General features: G+C 38.5%; 1 protein-coding gene across 3 annotated transcripts in view; it reads right to left on the bottom strand.

The window, feature by feature from the left end:
* brd4 (bromodomain containing 4) overlaps positions 1-20,050 on the bottom strand; it is a 91,386-nt gene extending 71,336 nt beyond the window's left edge. The window contains exon 1 of one of the 3 annotated variants that reach the window (XM_051715216.1): positions 19,963-20,050. The gene's annotated coding sequence lies outside the window, so the exon portion shown is untranslated. Of the gene's footprint in view, positions 1-19,768; positions 19,788-19,962 lie in introns of those variants that run through there. The other 2 variants (XM_051715219.1, XM_051715217.1) reach the window with 2 other exon arrangements.
* Positions 20,051-20,471: the final 421 nt, after the last annotated feature.

Below are 20,471 nucleotides of genomic sequence, written 5' to 3'. Positions count from 1 at the left end.
TATATTGTAAGCTATTAAAACAATTATTCACCTGATTTGGCATAATAGTTTCATTATGTTCTTTCCATGTTTTTGATGCATTTTGAGGAATATACAGTTCAGGGCTCGACAATAAGGACTGCCCGATGGCCCGGGGCCAGTGTGAGAAAGATTCGGGCCAGTTGCTAGAATGGTCACTTGCCCGATCGGGCCAGTGCTGCATTTATAACATTAGCGCAAGCAAACAACAAGCGAGAGAGCACAAAAATTACACGGAGCGAGGAGCGAGCGCGAGTATATTTATCTAGCAAAGATGCGCAAATGCATAATATACTGGATGTGCCAAGGCGCAGTTGTGTGCACGAACAAGATCGTGCAGACACTGAACGCACTCTCCTAGCGCTGTCCTCGCTCTTTTCCAAGTGTCTTAGCAGCAGCTATTACCAATGTGTAGAAAATAGCATGAAAAAAAACCCACTTAATTTCATAGTGGGATTTAATGTCTTGTGCAACACTAAGTATCCCCACACATTCCGTGTTCACAGTGCGTGAAATCTCCACATTTTTTGTTTTTAAATGTTGGTGAAAATTAGTAATCCACACATTGGAACACAAGAAATCAGTTTCTTTCTATAGGACTGAAAATCCATGTCTCTCCGTGCAGCGTAGACTGTTTAACATGCATGTGCTCTCGTAAAGGGACAGAGCGCTAGTTTTATTCCCACTGTAAAAAAAACAAACACATTTTCTCTCATTATTTCGTCTTTAGAGATGAAGCACCGAATGAGACGTAATAAACTTTGTTAAACCCCAGTTATACACGTGTCTGGAAATCACGAGCTGCTCAATATCCAAAATGTAAGTATACATTAATTCGACAAGATAATGGCGTTTGATATGAAAAGAAGCAAGATCACTATGACTATTATTATCAGAGCTGTTCAGCTGCAGGGTGAAGATGAATATTTGAAACAGTCTACTTCATATCATCCTCATAAAACACCTGTTACAGGTATTTTTGTTTTTGTTCTTTGTGTATCAGTCAGTGTTGGTCTTATTTGGGTTGTCTGATTTCATGTTATATACACATTTTTAATTCACAGATTAGGCCTAATATCTACCTACTGTATATTACACATCACAACCGATTTAGTAGCAAGTCTGTTCTCTTAGCCAATAATCAGATCTTTAACTCAGTGAATAATCTTTGATCCTTCTTGTGAAAACACTTCACATGGGCAAAAGTTGCATGACAGCATGACTAAACAGGTGACCGAAAACCCATCATCTCCTCCACAGAACTCTTGGCTTAAAAACATGTGTAAATGGCAGGACGGCTGAGGTTAATATGATGTATTTATGAATTTATATCTGTAAAGCGCATATGGGATTACATAAGGCATAAATCATATCTTGCAAATTATAAATGTTATTCAATTTTAGGGGACATTGTATTTTTTATTTTTTTCACCCCAATTTGGAATGCCCAATTCTCAATGCATTCTAAGTCCTCGTGGTGGTGTAGTGACTCGCCTCAATCTGGGTGGCGGAGGACGAATCTCAGTCACTCAGCACGCCCTGGATTCGAACTCGCGACTCCAGGGGTGGTAGTCAGCGTCTTTACTCGCTGAGCTACATATTTTTTAAAGCCAAGATGGTAAAGTGTTGGGGCCAGTGCTTCAGATTTTTACTGGCCCTGCCAAAATTTGCACTGGCCCCAACACAAAAATGACAAATAGCAACCGGGCCAGTAGAAACAATTCTTAGCGTTGAGCCCTGCAGTTGAAGTCAGAAGTTTACATACACCTTAGTCAAATACATTTAAACTCAGTTTTTCACAATTCCTGACATTTATCGTTGAAAACATTCCCTGTCTTAGGTCAGTTAGGATCACTACTTTATTTTAAGAATGTGAAATATCAGAATAATAGAGAGAATGATTTATTTCAGCTTTTATTTCTTTCATCACATTCCCAGTGGGTCAGAAGTTTATATACACTTCGTTAGTATTTGGTAGCATTACCTTTAAATTGTTTAACTTGGGTCAAATGTTTTGGGTAGCCTTACACAAGCTTCTTACAATAAGTTGCTGGAATTTTGGTCCATTCTTCCAGACAGAACTGGTGTAACTAGGTCAGGTTTGTAGGCCTCCTTGCTCACACATGCTTTTTCAGTTCTGCCCACAAATTTTCTTTTGGATTGAGGTCAGGGGTTTGTGATGGCCACTCCAATACATTTACTTTGTTGCCCTTAAGCCATTTTGCCACAACTTTGGAGGTATGCTTGGGGTCATTGTCCATTTGGAAGACCCATCTGTGACCGAGCTTTAACTTCCTGGCTGATGTCTTGAGATGTTGCTTCAATATACCCACATAATTTTCCTTCCTCATGATGCCATATATTTTGTGAAGTGCACCAGTCCCTCCTTCAGCAAAGCACCCCCACAACATGATGCTGCCACCCTCATGCTTCACGGTTGGGATGGTGGTCTTCAGCTTGCAAGCCTCACCCTTTTTCCTCTAAACATAACGATGTCATTATGGCCAAACAGTTCAATTTTTGTTTCATCAGACCAGAAGACATTTCTCCAAAAGTAATATCTTTGTCCCCATGTGCACTTACAAACTGTAGTCTGGCTTTTTTATGGCGGTTTTGGAGCAGTGGCTTCTTCCTTGCTGAGCAGCCTTTCAGGTTATGTCGATATAGGACTCGTTTTACTGTAGATATAGATACTTGTCTACCCGTTTCCTCCAGCATCTTCACAAGGTCCTTTGCTGTTGTTCTGGGATTGATTCACACACCAAACTATGTTTATCTCTAGGAGAAAGAATGCGTCTTCTTCCTGAGCGGTTTGATGGCTGCGTGGTCCCATGTTGTTTATACTTGCGTGCTCTTGTTTGTACAGATGAATGTGGAACCTTCAGGCGTTTGGAAATTGCTCCCAAGGATGACTTGTGGAGGTCTACATTTTTTTTTTCTGAGGTCTTGGCTGATTTCTTTTGATTTTCCCATGATGTCAAGCAAAGAGACACTGAGGGTACGTTTACATGACAATGATGTATTAAAAACGAAAAAGTTTTTCCTTTGCGTTTTTGAAAAGTTTTGCGTACTTTGTTAAAACGATCCCCGTTCGCACGGATCCGTGAAAATGACTAAAAACGCTGTATTATGCCAACTACTGGCCTGGCATGCAATGTCACTTTGTAAAGAAACACTACGCACCTGCATACATAAGCATTCTTCCACAGAGCGGTGAATACAAACAATGAAGATGGCGAAAGCATCGAGCAATTTTGTCTGGACGTACGATAAGATTGCTTTATTACTACATGTGACCCTGGACTATAAAGCACGCCACCATTTTAAGGACTCCACCTGGTGATTTCATGTTGGTCTGTTCGCCCTGGAGGTAAGGACGAAGTTCTTGAAGTTCATGCCTATAGACTGAACACGTAGTACGCATGTGCATGACCTCATCATTTTCACAAATTCATGTTTTTGTATGTTTACATGGAGACGATAATGGCATAGTTTTCAAAAACTTGCACTTTGAAACCCGTTTTCAAAAGTTTGCGTTTTCAGGCCCCAAAACGCGGCGTTGTGTAAACGAACAGCCAAAACGCATCAAATTTTTCCATTTTTAGTTGAAAACGTTGTCGTGTAAACGGCCCGAGTTTGAAGGTATGCCTTAAACTACAACCACAAGTACACCTCCAATTGAATCCAATTAGCCTATCAGAAGCTAATTGGCTAATTGCCTAAAGGCTTGACATCATTTTCCAAGCTGCTTAAAAGGCACAGTTAACTTTGACCAACTGGAATTGTGATATAGTCAATTAAAAGTGAAACAATCTGTCTGTAAACAATTGTTGGAAAAATTATTTATGTCATGCACAAAGCAGATGTCCTAAACGACTTGCCAAAACTATAGTATGCTAATATGAAATGTGGTTAAAAAAAAATTAGATTTAATGACTTCAACCTAAGTGGATGTAAACTTTTGACTTCAACTGTATAATCTGTGGGGGTTTTTTATGCAAGTGAGATGAGTAAAGAGCACCGTTGCATAAATATACGTCCTGTGTCTTTATATTTGCACATGTATTTTGCTGCAGGAATATGCCAAACGGACTCCCGAACCCAACTTTTTATAATGTCTGGATTAACACCTGGATAATATAACACAAGGTACAGTGCTATAAATACACGTTAAGAAAAACAGGTAGTGTGAAATTATGCAGAACATTAAAAATAATATAAAAGAAATCGTGGGCTCACTGTTTTTTCTTTATTTAAATGAATGCATATTCATAATGAATTGAGGGTTTTTTGTGCATGGTTAGAAAAGAGCACCATTACAAGAGTACTTTGTACTTAAAATATAGCAGTGAGGTTCAGTAATTTGTTAGTCTAAAGTAAAATATTGCATGTAAAGAGTATTTTTATGGGATATATTACTATGAACTTAGTGCAAACGAATTGACGAAACTCACCACTATTTTTCTGCCAGTATAATACAACAGACACAGTGATATTCAGTACATATATAAATGTACATTTAGACAAAACACCAGGTAGTTTATAGAATGACGTATCATCTCATTAAATATATAAAAAAAAAAATTTAAAAAAAGTGTTCACAGCTTCTATATTCTATATTCAATGCATTTTTGCATTTAATTTAATGTTTTTGGGCTTTAAACAGGAGAATTTGCTTTAAGTAATCGTGTGTAACAGTTTCTCATATTCTGTTTATGTTTCATGAAAGAAATGTGACAAATAAGCCATATCGGTATAACATCTGTAACTATGCTGTGCACAAATAAACAGCTTTTAGTCTGAGTAAAAGTCAAGTCAAGCTTAAAACAATATGCCTGTTGTATTCTATTCTTCCATTAACGTTAGCGACTGTGGATATTTCTGATATTTGCAACACCCTTTGCAATATATTAATAATCCAGTTCAATGTTTTGACTTCGAGCGAGATGAAACATCACTTTGTGGGTATGTGAGGAGTTGCGTTTGACAGCGGTCTAGAGTTTGTTAGAACAACGCTATCATGGACAAAATATTTAAACTGGTTGCAAACTGGTTAGTAAGGGCAAAATATTCTGAACTGGCAACTTTAAATTTCTTATACCATCTCTATGACTGATGTTTTCATGCTCATGTGTTTGACCAGCTTGCATCAGTTACATATGAACAGGGGTTTTCCTGCACTGAAATTTTTTCATCGGCAGCCGAAGCAAGTTTTATGAGATAAAGCACCGAAAGCAAGATGGATAAGTGCTAAATCAGTATGCTTCTCATGTGGTACGCGGATGTGCACGGGGTGATTGAAGACTGGTATCACTTGCATGTCACGCGATCCACCAAGAGTCTCTCGCGCAAGTGATGCGCTCTACTCTATCCTACTGCTGTAAACTGGAGCATGTGTGCGCGTGTCATCCTGGCGTTCCTCAATATGCGACCTCCGGTAACAGGATAGCGCAGAGCAGATCACATATGTGAATAAACTGGGCTTCCCTCGATATCATAGCACATAACAAACCTCATGCGACCTATTTGAATTCTACATGAAAATTTACTATTTTAAAGCGCTATGGAGCAATTCAACCATTTAAAACAACTACAGCACTGACATTCTGAACAGCACTGATGAGGTGCACCAGCCTCAATTACAAGACTTTTCACATCTACACAACACCCTTACTAACATTTACCACAGTAAACCTTAATAGATTCTTTCATTACAACTGTGGTAGATGTATTAAAGTTTAGACACGTGTTTAGGCTATTGTTTTTTCATAACAGTTTATTTTTTAAGAAAGACTACCTAACTAACAACTGAGAAGCAATCCATGGTCTTAACTATGGTAAACACAAGGGCAAGTAGGTTACAATGTAGAATATAAATGATGAAGAAAGTCATGTGTATTGGAATATATTTCCTGTTCTGATGGTGTTTGATATTAGGAAACAAACTGGCCTGGTTTGGCTTCAAATATTCCTAGAATCACAAGGATTCCTAAATTATTAAGAGTCTGATAAAAAGAAAAACAATATCTGAACAAACATATTTACTATAGAAGCACAGTCCCAAATCAATAAAGTGGTTTACTCATGAATTTTATAACTTGCCCTATAGAAATAAGGTAAGTTAGTTTGATTTCCCATTGCACCTTGAAATACAAAAAACTCTGTTGAGTTCAGAAGTTTCTAGATACTCAGATGATCAAAAATAAATAATATTCATTATAAACATGAAATGCAACAAATTAACAAATATTTATTGCAATTATGTACAACAACAAAAAAAGGCATTGTGATGAATGTGTACGTCGGCCACCACTGAAGACCATTTTTGATCCAGGAAAAACCCTGATAAATTATGTATGCAAGTCGCTTCGGACTATAAGTCGCAGGGCCTTTCAGATGATGAAAAAAAAAGAAACTGAAAATACGGTATATAATTTTCAGGTGTGTGTGGCAGCTGCATGTCCAATGCTGGTGGTTGCCAGTTGATTAGTGCCACCAACATGCTGGACTGAGCAGCTGCAGCGACTGTGGAAAAATGATATAAAGCTTGTTTATCATTGGTCAGTCAGTTTTCAATCGTAGTCCGAAGAAAACAAATTTGATTGATCTCCGTTAAAAACAACCTTAGGATTGTCGCAGACGATATGTCAACTGACGATTTGATGACTTGGTGTGAATAGTAGGGGTGTACATCGGCAGTTTCATCATGATGTGATCTTATATCGATTCTTTTAGCCAGCAATCCAATGTTTGCCAATACCGCAAAGTGTGCCATGAATCGGTTTCGATTACATTCAGAGGCTTTGCATGGCACTCGAAACAGAGTAAATGCTGAAATTAAGTGTTGCACATAGTGTCATTGTGCAAGATTAATATAAAGGGGGAGACTTAGTGTTTAATATTTTGCTGTGTTATTAAGAGTTTCTGTACATCCTGAAATAACAGTGCCCTGAAAATCTAAAAGCTGCAGTGTTTTCAGAGCAAATAAGTCGAATACAAACTTGAACTATGCCGAAGAGTAGATTTATTGACATTAGAGCCCGACCGATATGGGATTTTTGAGATGATACCGATTTTAAAGAGGGAAAATTCACCGATTACCAATATGGTGGCCGATATATTTAATTTTTGAGCTGGAATGAAAACAGACATTTTCTATGTGGATTGTGCACCGATTTTGCCCCGATACGACTATGCAAAGAACTCAGAAGGCTGCTTTCGTAAACAAATATTTTTATCAAAGAATATTTGACATTATTATTATTATACATTGTCGACAAATTCTAGAAATGAACACTGAGAAAATAAAGGTTAAATAAAAATACTATAAATAGCTTAATAAAAAATCAGTACTCTATGTTCAGTATCAGTCATTTGCTGATCATTTAAATAAAGAATAAATAAAAATACAATAAATAGCTAAATAAACATCAGTATTACTGTTTAGTATCAGTCAAATGCTGACTATATTAATACTGCCAGTCAATTAGAGGCAGGTTGTAAAACAAGAAGCATTTTCACCTGCCGAGTCAAGCGGTGTTACACTGTATTCTGCTATACAAGTTCAGGGGAAACTTTCAACGGTGGAAAACCAGACTTTTAAATATGACATTTTGTAAATGCAACGACTGGAATTGTTCGGTTGAAGGGGGTACCAAGCTGTGAATCCTGAACAAAACAGTTTGGTGAATACATGTTTACATATTAGCTTCCACTCAACTGACAACAATGAAAGTAGCTACGTGATTAGCTAGTTAGCTATAAGCTTGTTGTCACGGAGAGTAAAAGACGGACGTTTTTTATTTTACTTTCCAGCATTGCGTCTCACCAACTAGGTAATAACATAGCATGAAATCAACACTCAGCAGACACAATCCACCACCGCACCGTTGTCTGCTGAGCTGCAAAAAGATGCTCTGCTGCTTACCTTTGTATCTACTGCGTTACTGACTGCACTGACAAACTATAGCTGGCTAACAGCAAACAGATGTGATAAACATGAGTGACATGGTTAACGTTACGTTGAAAAGGGAAAATGATGGGGTCATTGTTTATTAACTTTCCAGTATGTATTTCACAAACTAGTTAACTTACCGAGACACAGCTGAACTCCGCCCTGTCTGCAGAGCCACAATCAGCTCAGCTCTGTAAACAGTGGAGTCGGAGCGCGCTCTACTGGACAAACTACGTAATGACACCAATTCTAAAGCATTGTTTTCTGCATTATATGCTCTGAAAAAAGTTTTCATATCTGCGCATATTGGTAAACACATACACCGATACCGATATATCGGTGAAAGTCTAATATCGATAAATCTTTCGGGCACTAATTGACACTTATAGATCGGCACGGTAAAGTCATAAGGAGTAACACACACATATAGCGTTCAAAGAACTGTGTGACACACTGTCGCTCCCAGACATTAGACAAAGTTCTTTACAGTGTTTTGTCTGCATGCTCTAAACTGAGTATTTTATTAATAAGAGTTACAATGGCTACAGTTTGACCAGAATTGACCATTTAGTTTTTTTGAAAACATGGGATGGAAGTGCGGCTTTAACCACACACTGTTTTTGTAATATCCTGATTTTTCGCATAAATTTAATTCACAATATAGCTATTGATGCCATCTACACTGGAAGCGTCCATTGTGGTGCTAAGTACCGACAGTAAACAGATGTCCCGTTCTATTGCCGACACGTTGCAGAGCTACTCCCTATTCCAGCCACTTTATTATCCCATCCTTCTGAAATAGTGCTTCTACTTGCCAAATATCATTTATGTGGATCTTTCTGCCATGAATTTTATTTGTTACCCATTTAAATAACTTCTGCCAGTTGCATTAAAGCCAGCTCATGATGTTTCTGGTCTACTAATTTAAATATTTTTTTCTAACCAGATGTATAACTACACTTATACATGTATAACTAACATGGTTAATGTTTATACAAGTCGATTAATTGAAAATAAAAGTACAATACAGGTTATTCACCGATTTAATTGCTGAAGTCTACTCGAGCTCACTGCTAATTGGTCTGTGCTGACTGTGAACACAGCAGCCTCAAGCCGCTGCATCACGTTGCGTCAACGGACGCGTTTGTTGTAGACAGGGTGTTATAATATGTTGGGTAACTTTTGCTTTGTGAATTCCATTTAGAACAGGCTATATTAGGTTTGCTCTTATTGGTCCTGTACTGCTTTTTCATTCAGTCGCTTTCGGTAAATATGCCTATATTGGCTATCGTTGATTCAGTGAATGCTTGTCATGTTTCATATTTCAAGTGTTTTTGGTGAACCGATCAAAAGTGGCCAGCCGAGATGCATTGCTGTTTCCACCTGGTATTACCATGCATCTCTTGTGATCGGATTTTGAATTTCATGACTAGGGGTGGGCAATATACCGGTAGAAATGATAAACTGGTAGAAATTTGCCAACCAGTATACATTTTGGATTATCATCTCTATCGCGGTAACGCAAAATTGCCACACGAGAAATGTATACAGCACATAACACATACGTATTACACACACTGTCGGATAAATGGAGGAAGGCGGAGCAACTGCTCATTCCTCAAATTAATTTGACTGAGAAGGAGATTATGAAGGAAAAAGTGTGTCCTCCGTGGTGTGGAATTGGTTTGGCTTTAGAAAATGCGATACCGGGCAGAAAACAGTGATTTGCAAGGTTTGTATATTGTGTATGTCGATATATCCATGTGCGTATATACATCAGTGGTCAAGGCTTCATGTAAGACTAAGAGAAATAATGAAACGCAGTTTTTCACTGACAGCTGCACGCGTCATTAGATGAAATGCTTGTCTAGAACACGAGAACAAATGACACTGAATCCGCTTCTGCGGCATGAAATTTCGCTTGAGCCGACGTTAAAGCAAATTCTATGACATTCATCCCACGCACTAAACATGCCTCCCATCCAAACATACGCGCAGCTGTGTTTTGTGGCAGTTTTGCCCACGCAGTCTGAAACACGCAAGTGCACGCGAGTCTTGAAGTCATCCCAGTCCCTTCACTTGTGCTCCTGTGACAGAAAAATCGCAGATCACACCAATTACTCATTCTGGTTTCTCTCAATGTCAAGTGGGTTTTTGAAATACACATCAAAACCCTTTGTAAAATTCTGTTCGAATGATGTTATTCGAATGATATCAGGAAACAAACCATCCATACCATATTTTCCTTCAGATATTTTATATTATCTTTATATAGATTACTAAAAACCTAATTGTTTTATTTAGGGATATATTTTTATTTATTTATGTTATTTTACTTTTTACATTGCTTTGAGAAGATAAGTTTCTTGAGGAAAGTTATAACAATAATCATAACAACAACAATAATAAAAAGAAAACGAAAATTGGTCCACATCTTCAGACTGAAATGTGGCATTTATTTATTTTTTTACTTTGACTATGTTTGTCAAGTTCAAAATAAAGAAAATTATATAAGATGAAGTTTTCATTTATTAAGTTTTTAATTCACTGACTGGCTTACTCAATTACATATTGCATCATGGCGTAATATATAATAAAATTTTATTGATTTTTCAGAAAAATTTATATCGTGATATATATCATTATCGTGATATAAAATTACTCATATCGCGATATAGGATTTGTCATATCGCCCACCCCTATTCATGACGACTAAGGCTGTCACGATTACTCTAATTCGAATACTCAATTTGTAATCTTCGATTACAAAATTGCCAAATCGAAAAATAAAAGGCGGAAGTAACGCAGTCCATGTATGAGGGAGCGAACACATAACAAGAAGTGTCATTTATAAATGCATAAGAAAAAGATATCCTTGGACTGATTAAAGTTACACACGCAGTAACGGATGCACAAACATATTCAGTTCAATAAATCTGACCGAATCCTGACGATCTAAAAATGTTATTTTCAGAAAATTATCGTTTGAGTTCTGTTCTGTGTAAATTAATATAATTTGAATGTAAATGCGATCTTTCTCCTTATGTCAATTAGATTTTGTGATGATTGTAATTATGAAATAGACCGCAATGCCCCACTTCCAATAAATTTTTTATAGTTTATGGGCATTATTAGGGTAAAACTCAGTGTCTCTTAAATGGGCTGCACTGCAGTTTAAAGTGTTTTTAGATCATTCTGCGGACAAAACATTGAAAAATCTAAAAATTAAGAACATTCAGTAGACAAAGAACTCCAGACAACAGGAGTTGTGGAAAATCAGATGTGATCAAGGAACTTTTTACAGCTTTCTACCGTTCGTGTCATTGAAGAGACTGTAAGTCTATTCCTCACAGCCTTGTTGTCATTCCCATTAAATATGGTGCTACTAGAATGAATAAGGTCTATTGCGTTTTGCATGCAATTATAAAAAAAATAAATAAAAATAATAATAATTCTCTCTCTCTATAAAATAGTTTAACCATGTATATAAAATCCTCAAACAACATTTTATTTCCATGGCCTGTTTTCCCATATTTAAGTTCTAAAACGGGTAGATCATGTTGAACTAGTTAAAGAAAAGATCTTTAGAAAAGAAAAAAGTTGGACACACCTGGAGAAGCCAATCTCGGACTTTAATTATATACATTTTTTATATTATAGATCTGCTTTGGGTGTCTGTTGGCTTTAGATATTGTTTGCACAATTGTTTTGTTGTTGTTATTCAATTGTAAAATACATCAAAACTTTGGCTAATTAATGCATTTTAGACAAATGTGACCTCGATTGGAGTTTTTAAATAATTTTTCAGATTACTCAATTAATTGTTAGAATAATTGTTAGATTACTCGATTACCAAAATATTCGATAGTGACAGCCCTAATGACAACAAACATCATGATAAATAAACCGCAAAAAAGTAATAAAATAAAACGGCGCACTAATTCTCCCAGAAGCAGCTGAAATTTAATAGAAGCATAAACACAACATTGAGCAAAATTGTTATTTGAGTACCTATTAAAGGGGCTTCAGACGTGTGTGCTTCTCATCTGTCACTGCACGTTGATATCAGACACTGAAGATGATCTGTGAAGTTTGAATATACAAACTCTTGTATATACACCGATCAGCTACAACATTAAAACCACCTGCCTAATATTGTATAGGTCCCCCTCGTGCCACCAAATCATCTCTGACCCTTTGGGGCATGGACTCCACAAGACCTCTGAAGGTATCCTGTGGTATCTGGCACTAAGACTTTAGCAGCAAATCCTTTAAGTCCTGTAAGTTGCGAGGTTGGGCCTCCATGGATCGGACTTGTTGGTCTAGCACATCCCACAGATGCTCAATCGGATTGAGATCTGGGGAATTTGAAGGCCATATCAACACCTTGAACTCTTTGTCATGTTCCTCAAACCATTCCTGAACAATTTTTGCAGAGCGGCAGGGTGCATTATCCTGCTGAAATAGGCCACTGCCATCAGGGAATACCGTTGCCATGAAGGGGTGTATGTGGTGTGTAACAATATTTAGGTACAGTTGAAGTCAGAAGTTTACATCCACTTAGGTTGAAGTCATTAAAACTCATTTTTTAACCACTCCACAGATTTCATATTAGCAAACTATAGTTTTGGCAAGTTGTTTAGGACATCTACTTTGTGCATGATGAGTAATTTTTCCAACAATTGTTTCACTTTTATTTGACTATATCACAATCCCAGTGGGTCAGAAGTTTACATACACTAAGTTAACTGTGCCTTTAAGCAGCTTGGAAAATTCCAGAAAATATCAAGCCTTTAGGTAATTAGCCAATTAGCTTCTGATAGGCTAATTGAAATCAATTGGAGGTGTACCTGTGGATGTATTTTAAGGCCTACCTTCAAACTCAGTGCCTTTGCTTGACATAATGGGGAAATCAAAAGAAATCAGCCAATAACTCAGACAAAAATTGTGGACCTCCACAAGTCTGGTTCATCCTTGGGAGCAATTTCCAAACACCTGAAGGTTCCACGTTCATCTGTACAAACAATAGTATGCAAGTATAAACACCACGGGACCACACAGCCATCATACCACTCAGGAAGGAGACGCATTCTGTCTCCTAAAGATGAAGGTAATTTGGTGCGAAAAGTGCAAATCAATCCCAGAACAACAGCAAAGGACCTTGTGAAAATGTTGGAGGAAACAGGAAGACAAGTATGTATATCCACAGTAAAACGAGTCCTATATCGACATAACCTGAAAGGCTGCTCAGCAAGGAAGAAACCATTGCTCCCAAACCACCATAAAAAAGCCAGACTACAGTTTGCAAGTGCACATGGGGACAAAGATCTTACTTTTGGAGAGATGTCCTCTGGTCTGATGAAACAAAAATTGAACTGTTTGGCCATAATGACCATTGTTATGTTTGGAGGAAAAAGGATGCGGCTTGCAAGCTGAAGAACACCATCCCAACCGTGAGGCATTAGGGTGGCAGCATCATGTTGTGGGGGTGCTTTGCTGCAGGAGGGACTGGTGCACTTCACAAAATAGATGGCATCATGAGGAAGGAAATTTATGTGGATATATTGAAGCAACATCTCAAGAAATCAGCCAGCAAGTCAAAGCTCAGTCACAAATGGGTCTTCCAAATGGACAATGACCCCAAGCATACCTCCAAAGTTGTGGCAAAATGGCTTAAGGACAACAAAGTCAAGGTATTGGAGTAGCCATCACAAAGCCCTGACCTCAGTCCGATAGAAAACTTGTGGGCAGAACTGAAAAAGCATGTACGAGCATGGAGGCCTTCAAACCTGACTCTGTTACACCAGTTCTGTCTGGAGGAATGGGCCAAAATTCCAGCAACTTAATGTGAGAAGCTTGTGGAAGGATACCAAAAATGTTTGACCCAAGTCAAAAAATGTAAAGGCAATGCTAGCAAATACTAACAAAGTGTATGTAAACTTCTGACCCACTGGGAATGTGATGAAAGAAATAAAAGCTGAAATAAATAATTCTCTCTACTATTCTGACATTTCACATTCTTAAAATAAAGGTCAGTTAGGATCACTACAAAGACAGGGAATGTTTTCTATGATTAAATGTCAGGAATTGTGAAAAACTGAGTTTTAATGTATTTGGCTAAGGTGTATGTAAACTTCTGATTTCAACTGCAGGTGGTACGTGTCAAAGTAACATGAATGGCAGGACCCAAGTTTTCTCAGCAGAACAATGCCCAGAGCAACACACTGTCTCCGCCAGCCTGCCTTCTTCCCATGGTGTATCCTGCTGCCAACTCTTCCCCAGGTAAATGATACACACGCACCCGGCCGTCTACATAATCTAAAAGAAAACGTGATTCGTCAGACCAGATCACCTTCTTCCTTTGCTCCATGGTCCAGTTCTGACACTCACGTGCCCATTGTAGGCGCTTTCGGTGGTGGACAGGGGTCAGCATGGGCACTCTGACCGGTCTGCAGCTACGCAGCCACATACGCAGCAAGCTGTGATGCACTGTGTCCTGACACCCTTCTATCATGGCCAGCATTACGTTTTTCAGCAATTTGTGCTACAGTAGCTTTTTTGTGGGATTGGGCCAGACAGGCTAGCCTTTGCCACGCGCATTAACGAGCCTTGGGCGACCATGATCCTGTCGCCGGTTCACCGGTTGTCCTTCCTTGTACAACTTTTGTTAGGTACTAACCACTGCATACCGGGAGCACCCCAAAAGACCTGCTGTTTTGGAGATGCTCTGACCCAGTCGTCTAGCAATCACAATTTGGCCCTTGTATCTGAGCGACTTTGACTTGCGCTTGCCCATTATTCCTGCTTCCAACACATGAAATTCAAGAACTGACTGTTCACTTGCTGCCTAATATATCCCAGCCCTTGACAGTTGCCATTGTAATGAGATAACAAATGTTATTGACTTCACTTGTCAGTGGTTTTAATGTTGTGGCTAGGGGTGTAACAATTCATCGATCTGGATCGATGCATTGATCCAATAACCAACGATCCAATGTTAGATACAATGCATAAATATCGATAGACATTTTTTTTTAAGATGCACCTTTATTTTAATACTCTGTCAGCCACATCCGTATGCATTTCCGTTGAAGCAACCTTATTACATTAATTTGACTTTGAGTGCTAAATACGCTTTTCATGTGGGACACGGATGTGCGCAGGGTCTTTGAAGCCAAACTGCGCACTGCTATCCATGCGCGCGCGTCAACCGGGCTTCCTGTGAAACGCGAGCCCCAGTGACAGGATCAGTGCGAGCACGTCAACCGGGCACTCCTTAAAACGCGAGCTCTCGTGACAAACGCAGAGCGGCTCACATGCGTGATTAATTCGGGCTTCCAACGATATCACTGCACATGCGACCCATTTGAATTTTACATGAGAATTTGCTATTTAAAAGTACCACTGAGAAGTTCAACCATGTGAAACATCTTGACAACGCCGACATTCTGAACAGCACTAATGAGGGAAAGAAACACCTGCTCAGCTCCAGCATCAGTTATATAACTTTAAACAATTGATTTTGTAAAATAGATACATAATATCGGAATATGGATCGCAAGGCCCTGAAACGAATCAAATAGAAATTGTATCGCGGCAGACTTTGAAGTATCTGCAAATATCGAATAGCAGGATAAGAGAATCAATATAAGATCAGCACAATACTTGTTGACCCTTCTCGAAACATAGCGCTTATGGTTGTGACCATAAAGCTCAATTTTGGTCTCGTCACTCCAAATTACAGTGTGCCAGAAGCTGTGAGGCATGTCAAGATGTTGTCGGGCATATTGTAAACGGGCTTTTTTGTGGCATTGGCTTCTTTCTGGCAACTCGACCATGCGTCTCATTTTTGTTCAAGTATCGTCGTATTGTGCTCCTTGAAACAACCGCACCGTCTTTTTCCAGAGCAGCCTGTATTTCTCCTGAGGTTACCTGTGGGTTTTTCTTTGTTTCCAGAACAATTCTTCTGGCAGTTGTGGCTGAAATCTTTCTTGGTCTACCTGACCTTGGCTTGGTATCAAGAGATCCTCGAATTTTCCACTTCTTAATAAATGATTGAGCAGTACTGACTGGCATTTTCAAGGCTTTGGATATCTTTTTATATCCTTTTCCATTTTTATAAAGTTCCATTACCTTGTTACGCAGGTCTTTTGACAGTTCTTTTCTGCTCCCCATGGTTCAGTATCTAGCCTGCTCAGTGCATCCACATGAGAGCTAACAAACTCATTGACTATTTATACACAGACACTAATTGCAATTTAAAAAGCCACAGGTGTGGGAAATTAAACTTTAATTGCCATTTAAACCTGTGTGTGTCACCTTGTGTGTCTGTAACAAGGCCAAACATTCAAGGGTATGTAAACTTTTGATCAGAGCCATTTGGGTGATTTCTGTTATCATTATGATTTAAAAAGAAGCCAAACAACTATGTGATAATAAATGGCTTCATATGATCACTATCCTTAAATAAAAGACATGATTTTGCATGATCAGTCATATTTTCAAAATCAATGCCAAAATTTCACAATTTCTGCCAGGGTATGCAAACTTTTGAGCACAACTGTATATATCTGGCAGTTATTTCGTTTTAAAGCTGCAAATAACCAGCAAAGTTTAAACTCTTGCTTTTGCCACAGGGGTTGATTGACAGGTGAGCGGTGGCACTTCACTGCTGTCCGGGACGCATTCAGGACGGATTAGCGTTTACACCTCAAATGCAATGTGGTCACAAGTATTTTTGACTAACTACGTATGTGGTTTCAGTGATCCATCCAATCACAAAACATTTTGGACCCCGTTTCCACCTGTATTTAACACTGAACACATGATTGGATCACCAAAAATTGTAATATTAAGTTTAAATGGGGTAACTGTCATATAAACAACCAGTGAGCTCTGTTACTCTGATACAAATCTCACAAGTTGGACATGGCAAAATGAATGACTTACAGTTCAGTACGTTTTTGACTGACTAAAAAGAACTGACAGATAAGATTCATTAGCTCAAGAGGTAGCACTGTGTTTTCCGCTAAAGATCCAAAAGAACCAGCACATAAGAGTCATTTGTTCTGGAATTGGGCTGCACTAGTCAGGCTGTAGGTTCAATAGAACTGGCTCTTAAGAGTCATTCGTTTGGGAATCAGATAAAAACACTGACAGAGTATTTCAGGATGATTTCAGTTCTGTCCAAATGGGCTGAAGAATGGTCATTTGAGAAGCGTCAGCATAACTTAAAGTCATTAAAAAAATATTTCGGTTCTGGTAATTTGTTTTTTTTTGTTTTGTTTTTTAAATGGAACTGGTTCTGAATATGAACCGATTCTTGGTTCTCAACCCTAAGAAATGAAAATGTTTATTCTCAAGGTAAGCCCAGGTTCAAGGGATGAATCATTATCTAACAAATTGGCTCCCCCCGTCACATCCAAAACAAGGCCAATGATGGAGTTACCATGGTAACTCAACTGCACAAATATTGTGAGGGGGAAAGACCACCACACACAGAGTACCACCACCCAACATCACAACAAGACTCTGTAAGATTATTAGCAATAAAGTTGTCTATGCAGCAATAAATAATTTCATACTTCCTATTTTCATTAAAGACACTCCTCTTTAGCAAACAAAGTCACTATATATATATATAAAAAAATATTTTTACAAAAAAAAATTAAAAAAAAAAAATCACTTTCACAACACATCATCATGACTAATATTCTTTCACAGTTCAACCCCAGCACATTTCTCGACCTCTGCCCTGCTATATCTCTGTGTACTTTTTGTTGCCTTATGGCTATGTACACAGTCACACACAGCAAGAGTGTAAAAGGTACAGAGGTTGCACATTGACAACATGCAATCCCTGTGTGTTAGTAGTAGTGAAGTAGAACAAGTTATTAGTTTAAACCCATTACGTCATCACTGAACACCTGAGGAATGAAACGCTCTCTTTTATAAGGGATGACTATCAGGTTCATTCATAAGGACAGTCGAGCAGAAGTGAAGGAAGTAAAATTGTGGTCTTAACATTTGTCAGTCTGAACTCAACAGCACTCATTAGCGGTCAAGTGTCCTCTTACAGTTTTAGGAATAATTCACCCAAAAATGAAAATTATTTTGAACTTTTTATTTACTTTTTCCACTTACTCAGATGTGATATGATAGGTTTGGGTGAGAAACAGATCAATATTCAAGTCCTTTTTTACTATAAATTCCAAGTAGGTATAGCTGCAGGCCGGAGACCTCCAAATGGGGGCGGAGTTACTCGAAAGGGGGTGCGTGGTTACACCAAAACAGGGTTGTGCAAACTTCAAAAGAAGGCGTCACTTCCACTCACTGTTAAGGTTAGGAAAAGGTTAGGTAATGGGCTCCCTATATTTTCAATGGCAATTTGGAGCAACAAAGTTTTGGTCACCATTCACTTGCATTGTATGGACCTACAGAGCTTAAATGTTCTTCTAAAAATCTTAATTTGTGTTCAGCAGATGAAAGAAAGTCATATCTGGGATGGCATGAGGGCGAGTAAATGACGAAAGAATTTTCATTTTTGGGTGAACTATCCCTTTTAAAAAGAAAATAATTTCTGTAAAAGATATCAAGCTGTCACCATACTCTTCTTTGATTGTAACTGACAGCAACTAAACTAAGTAACTCTTCATAACGACCTGAAAGAGATTATTTTGGCACTCTAGCTGAACTGGTAGGTTAAAATAACTCCTGAACATGAACACAAATCACTTTAAACAGGGAAGCCTCTCTGAGACAAACATTCAAAAGCTGTCAAACAAACACGCAGCAGATTTGCTCCTCATACATGCTTGTCAGAATAGCTAAGTGTTCAATGCGCCAAAATTAAAGTCCAGAAGACAATGAGTGTCCATTACGAAACAGAAGTCATATTTCTGTCATAAAAAGCGGAGAATTTCCTCTGACAGTAACCCGAGCGCGAACCGAAAGTACTGCGAGGCTAACGCTACCGACAAGCGCTAAAACAAACTAAACACTTTTTCAACAAAACACGATTTAATAGACTCAGGTTCACTATAATGGAACCACTCACAACTGAGAGATCAAATTAAATCGTCGCTATTGACTCTCTCACCATGTTTCGTCATTTAAATGTAACGTCTCTGTTTCTAAGGGGAGCAACACAAAATGGCGACTATAGGCAGCTCATACGAGTCCTTACACGTTATACGGGTTTACACAAGTTTAAAACATTTACTAAGTGAATATAATAAGGTTATATATCTGTAATTGCCATAAAAAGCGGGACATTGGTGTGCATATTTCCTCCAAACCGCTATCAATGCTAACACTCTGACAAGAGCTCGTCCGGCTTCGTGCATATTTGCGTGTGTGTGTGTTCATCACCAAAACACACACACACTGACTCAAGAGCAAATGCGTGGAAGCAACCACGGCCCGCAATTAATACACATCTGTCAATGTCAAATGCTTGATACGTGCACAAATCACTCCACAAGCATCCGACTTCATTAATCTGACCGTGCGTAAGAGTTCGCGCATTCTCGAAGAATTCTACGTCGAATCCGTCAGCATTCCCGCACAGGGAAACGTGAGTTTTCGCGCAGCGCGGCCGTCAAGCTGCGCAGCGCTGGGGATGCGATGCTGTGCTAGCATTGCCCACCAAACGGCCTACTGCTAATAAACAACCTCGTCAAAACAGCAGTGCCCTACATTACCTGCTTCCTTTGACGCACACGCGATGTCTAAGAATTAATTCAGCGCTAAAACACAAATAAAAGCAGCTCAAGTGCAAAATGGTTTCAAACTGACCCGTTATCACGTCTTTCGGGGCAGATAGCGTTAGCACTCGGCGACACACAGGCCGCTCTCACCGCGCGCACCAGACAATTGTTTCAGCGCTGATTAGCGCGCTTGACCGTTGCACGAAACGACACGGCGCATGCCAGGACCGTTAATGTGAAATAAACGATGTGCAGAGGTGTAGCGGCTGCTTGTTTATTTACCTTCTTTATTTTATGGTGAGGGCGCGCGGGCTCTTTCTCTCCCACAATCCAGAACAAACAGCTCGAGACGTCGATGACGTCATGCGCGTGGAGGACGCACAGGACGTGAGGACAGCGAACGCTGCTGTCACACGTGCGAAAGATCGCTTAAAACCGCTTTTCTCCTTTGAACAGTGTTGTTTAGAACGATGGTCTGTGGGAGAACCGAAAAAAATCTTATTTTAAAAAATACAAAATCTTATTTTCTTTTTACCATTGCACTAATATATATATATATATATATATATTATATATGTTATATATATATATATATATATGTATATATATATATGTATATATATATATATATATATATATATATATATATATTTAAGATTTACGCATTTAAATTTCATAACAAAAACTCCAATTGAACTGTGGATTGTTTAACAAAATTCAATCAATACAATATTTTTTATTATTATTTTATTAAATATTAATGAATTCAATACAATTTAATTATCATGAAA

This window comes from Myxocyprinus asiaticus, chromosome 13 (genome assembly GCF_019703515.2).
Source record: "Myxocyprinus asiaticus isolate MX2 ecotype Aquarium Trade chromosome 13, UBuf_Myxa_2, whole genome shotgun sequence".
Taxonomy (NCBI): Eukaryota; Metazoa; Chordata; class Actinopteri; order Cypriniformes; family Catostomidae; genus Myxocyprinus; species Myxocyprinus asiaticus.
Note: the sequence above shows the minus strand (reverse complement) of the source record. Positions and strands in the feature narration are given on the sequence as shown.